The sequence below is a fragment of the Triticum dicoccoides genome, chromosome 1A, assembly GCF_002162155.2.
Source record: "Triticum dicoccoides isolate Atlit2015 ecotype Zavitan chromosome 1A, WEW_v2.0, whole genome shotgun sequence".
NCBI classification, from domain to species: Eukaryota; Viridiplantae; Streptophyta; class Magnoliopsida; order Poales; family Poaceae; genus Triticum; species Triticum dicoccoides.
Genome location: NC_041380.1, coordinates 551206098 through 551211572, shown reverse-complemented (window position 1 = coordinate 551211572; position 5475 = coordinate 551206098).

Sequence of the window (5475 nt, the reverse complement as noted above, 5' to 3'; positions counted from 1 at the left end):
GATTACAAGAAAATGCTAAATAAATGAAAAAAGGTATCCAACCAATTCTTCATGAGAAATCTTACTTCCTTGAATATATGTACCACTATATTTTCCATAGACATACAAATGATATCAGCAAGTCTGCTTTTATTTACATGTGTACAAGTATGTTGGAATCCTAACACTGCATATGGCTAATGATAATTCTATGCACGCATGTGTGATCAAGACGCCGAATTGGCATATGTATTACATGAATGGCAACATTATCAAAACATAGCACATGCAACATTTAAGAATAATATATTTATTTTAACACGAATAACTTGCCCAAACTGAACTTAATATTTAATCTTCAAAAAAAAATTTAATCTTCAACCTCAAACCTCCTTTACAAAAAAATGGGGGAGGCAACTTTGAACCATGCACAAATTTTCTATATGATAAAAGGACAATTACTTGGAATAATATAAGGTCATATATTGCAATTTAAAAATGAGTAACAAAACAGGGTAAAACACATGCACACAAGAGAGATGAGGAGGCATAAATCAGAAAACGACAGCGTCGCATCAGTGGTGGTGCAAGCTTTGGGTTAAAGCATGGGGGGAGGAGGAATTGGAAGGCATACCTAAAAAGAATGTTGTTACGGTTCAATTTAGGGTAAAAACATGGGGTGGGGGACGGGTGTAGGATTAAAAATAGCGTCGGTGGTGGTTCAAGCTTAGGGTAATGGCACATATGTGAAGGAGAGGGGAGGGAAAGGGAAAGAAAACAACGGCGGTGGGCAGGGGACTCAAACTTATGGTAAAAAGCATGGGGTGGGGAAAAGATGGAAAAGAGGTGGCAAACCTCAGACAAAAGCATATCTGGGTATTCCTTCTGAAATTTTACATGCACACATGCAAAGCGTTTAAGGTATTTCGAAACCAATATAGATTGCCAATTTTTGAAAAGTTTGGGCCATTTGGAGCATAGGTGCCAAAAGTCTCCCCATTGTGTAAATATGTGGAAAGCATTTAAGGATACAGGTTCCCATTGCTTAAAATCTTTGGACCATATGAAGAATAGGAGTCAAAAGTCTCCGCTCGGTTTACCGAATGACTATGTTACCGTGAAACATAATTAATGCAAAACAATAAACATACAAGAAGACTGTTTGTAGTTTCAGCACAAATATGTGTAGAAGGGTTTCCACAGCCTATTAACACCATAAATCATATTTTGCATACATTCAAATAAATTTTCTTAATATTTTTTTGATCAAGCTTAACTTAAATACACGTTCTATAAATTATAAGAAAAGAGTATGGGCTTTTATGAAGCATGAGTACTTAAGTTAGTTTAAAGTGGGTGGTATATTCTTTGCAGTAGGGTTACATATTTTGAACGGACATTGCCAATCAGATGTGATCTCCTAAAGGATAAAGTCTATCACTCATATAACCCTAACAATTCTACAAAATGATAAACTACATCGTTCATCTAACTCTAACTGTAAGATTATGATATGATCAAAATAATCTAGTAGATTGACATGATGTATACAAGGAAGAAAAACACCAAATAATGGCTACCTACACCATACCAGAAGGCACACCACACTGTAAGTCAAACCACTAAAGCTGACTCGGTGTTACAAAGAATATTTGAATTATCAGAACAGTCACGTCTAATTGGTATGAGTTGAATACGAGCATGTATGAATTACCAGAGGACATTGTGATTAGACATCCATTGACGTGGAAATCAATCAAACAATGTGAAATGAAGATTAATTCTATGGCCATCGATCAAACAAGAATGGTGATGTGCAAGTGCAGGCTGCGCAAAAGAATTACTCTGAATACTATAGGCAGCAATCAACCTAATTTAAAAAAACAACAAAACTATATATAAAATTTAGGAAATATTTGATTTTTATACAGAAATAGAAAAGATTCATAACAGAAAATAGTCAATATATAATTGTTGCTCTTCTTTTGTTTGTGTAAGCACCCAGGACTTAGAACTATATGGTTGTTTTCAAGTTGTAGTAGAGTATGTCCAGAGTGCTGGAAAGTGTTTTTGATAAGAACATCAACCAACAAAACTAAGGAAATTAATATAAACTAACTATCTTGAGATATGTGTAGTTCCTCATGATAAAACTATTGGAAGGACCTAGCTTACCAGAACTTGCCATGATGAATACATTAAATGGGAATGAGCCTTATGCACACATAAGTGCATCCAGTTCAATCCGGCAATTCCATCGGAGAGCTACTACTCTCCATATTAGTGAAAAATAAATTATTATAAAGTAAAACAATGACTAAAGGAACAATTGATTTCCTTTCCAACAATTTTATTTCACATTGCCACCGCTATTGGACCTACAATTATACCACAATGTAAATGCTTGACCCTGCCTGTTCGAATGAATACTCATTAGGGAATAAAAGGAACACAAATTTCCATTAAGAAAATGGTGACATGCAAAAATAAAAACAGACATCACTCACTGCATCGAAAGAGAAGAATTGAACTAGCCATGCGCTCAATTATAAATTTATAAGTTGTTAATTTATGTTGATTTGTACTCTTCTATTGTTTTTCTTACGGCTTTCATTGGAACACAACATGCTACATGATTAGCATATACATGTGCATATGTAGGAAGTGGCCAGAAAGCAATTTATCCCACGTACAAACTATTGATATGAAATTATAACACAACACATAGTTTCACTTTTATCCAATTTGTGCCTTTAAATCCTTTGGTCAAGCAAAATCACACCAAGTACCATGGATATAAAGAAAAAAATATGATGGATAATGCTACTATCCTCCTTGAGAAATATAAGCGGTAGTCAGAAATTGAACATATCCATGAGGGATGCATGCATGCAATACGTCGATCCCCGATTTCATCTGTATACAACTTGAGAAACAAAACTGTAAATCTATTTAGGTGAGGAGGAGCGAACTAACTAAGGTGAGTGCCGAAAACATCACTGGACCTAGACTGAAGGATGATGTCGAGGCGCACAATCGCCGCAGGAAAAAACGGTGCTGATCACCGGCGCCGTTGTGTCTCCAGTAGCCAGATGTGCTCGTCGCCGTCCTATTTACCCAAAAGTGAACTCACTCTTGCAGCATGTGGCTGCGTAGTCATGTCATCTTATTCTCCGCTGGAATGTTGGAAAAGATATGCAACAACGGCGGTTCGGGGGATCAGAGACAGCGAGAGAGTAGAAGAAATGAGGTCGTTCACATATATATGACAAAAATTTAGATACAATTTTAAATAATGTCAATCATGCATTTGAAAAATGTTTAACATGTATAGAAAAATGTAGCATGTAAGGAAAAAAGTGGAAAATGTTAATCGTGTATACAACAAATGTTAGTCATGTGTGCAATTGTTTTTGACATTTTAAAAATGTTACGCGTTTAAAAAAATGTATGTGATATTTAAAAAAGTTATAGATACAATGTAAAAAATGTTGGTAATTTTTTTAAAAAAGTATGTTACATTTTGAAAAAGTCACAAGTTTCAAAAATGTGTTCGTGACATTTGAGAAAAATGTGTATACAATGTATAACAGTTTACATAATGTAAAAATAATATCTTTAAAATCAACATAAGTGACGTTTTAATGAAATATTACCGAGTTTAAAAAAAAGTTCGTCACACTTTAAAACTGTTATACGATGCAAAAAAAAAGTCCGATTAGGTTGAAAATATGTTTATTTCTATTAGAAAATGTACGTGACATATTGTGTCTTTTTTCCTCTGCAATCCACATAGAGATGGATGAGAACAAAACTCTCAGCATAAATAACATTGCCAAATATATTGATATCAGCAATTATAGATACCAGTTACACAATGGATAATTGTGAAATTTAAAAACTTGAGAAAAAAATACTGCACATGGTTTATGTCTGAAAGTTGATACCGTGATTACAAGAAAATGCTAAATAAGTGGAAAAAGGTATTCGACCAATTCTTCATAAGAAATATTATTGCTTCCGAGAGTATATGGTACCACTATATTATTCATAGTCATATAGATGGTATCAGTGAGTCTGCTTTTCTACATGTGTGCAAGTATGTTGGTATCCTACCACATGACATATATGATAAGCAAGCCAAACTATATTAAACAAAAGTATGTTGGCATAACAAAATCTCCATATAGCTAATAATAATTCTACGTGCGCATATGTGAACCAGACACCAAATGGACATATGTACTGCAATGAGTGGCAACATTATTTAAACAAAACACATGCAATATTTAAGAATAATATATTCACTTTTACATGAAGAACTTTCCCAAATTGAACATTAACATTTAATCTTCAACCTCAAACCAGAAATCTAATTCGGCTCTTGGGAGCATTTAACCTCAAACCTCCTTCACAAAAATGGAGATAAAACATTGAACCATGCACAATTTTCTATATGATAAAAGGACAATTACTTGGAATAATATAAGGTGATATATTGTAGGTTTAAAATGTGTAACAAACTAGGGGTAAAAGCGTGTAGCCATGAGAGGTGGAGAGGCATAAATTAGAAAATGACGATGTCGCATCGGTGGTGGCGCAAACTTAGTGTAAAAGCATGGGGTAGATATATGAATCGGAAGAGATACCTAAAAAGTGCGGCGCGATGGTTCAACTTAGGGGAGAGCATGGGGTGGGGCGGGTTAGGCATAGGATTAAAAGATAGCGGTAGCGGTGGGTCAAGCTTATGGTAAAAGCACGTATGTGAAGGACAGGGGAGGGGAAGGTGAAAAAAGCAGTGGCGGCGGGGAGGGGGAGCTCAAACTTATGGTAAAAAGCATGGGCAGGGAAGATGGAAAAGAGGTGGCAAACCTCAGACAAGAGCACATCTGGATATGCCTTATGAAATTTTACATGCACACATGGAAAGCACTTAAGGATATTTGAAACGTGTATAGATTACCAATGACCATTTGGAGAATAGGTGCCAAAAGTCTTCCCTCGGTGTAAACATGTGGAAAGCATTTAAGGATATAGGTTCCCATTGCTTGAAATCTTTGGACCATTTGGAGCGTAGGAGTCAACTTGAGAAACAAAATTGCAAATCTTTCCAGGTGAGGAGGAGCGACCTGACTGAGGTGAGTGCTAAAAAATTATTGGACCTGGATGTGAAGGATGATGTTGAGGCGCATAATCGTCGCATGACAAAACGGTGCTGACCACCGGTGCAACTGTGGCACATGCAACCAGATGTGCTGGTCCCCGTCCTATTTTCCCAAAAAATTGTACTCAACTCTTTCTGTAAGTAGTTGCGCAATCATGTCATCTTATTCTCCATTGTAAAGTTGGACAAGATAGGAAGTGTCAGCTGTGTTTCACAGAATCAGAGAGAGAGAGAGAGAGAGAGAGAGAGAGAGAGAGAGGAGAAGTAATGAGGTTGTTCTCACATGTGGCGGCTAAGGGAGGAGGCGACGACAACAAAGATCATGTGAGAGT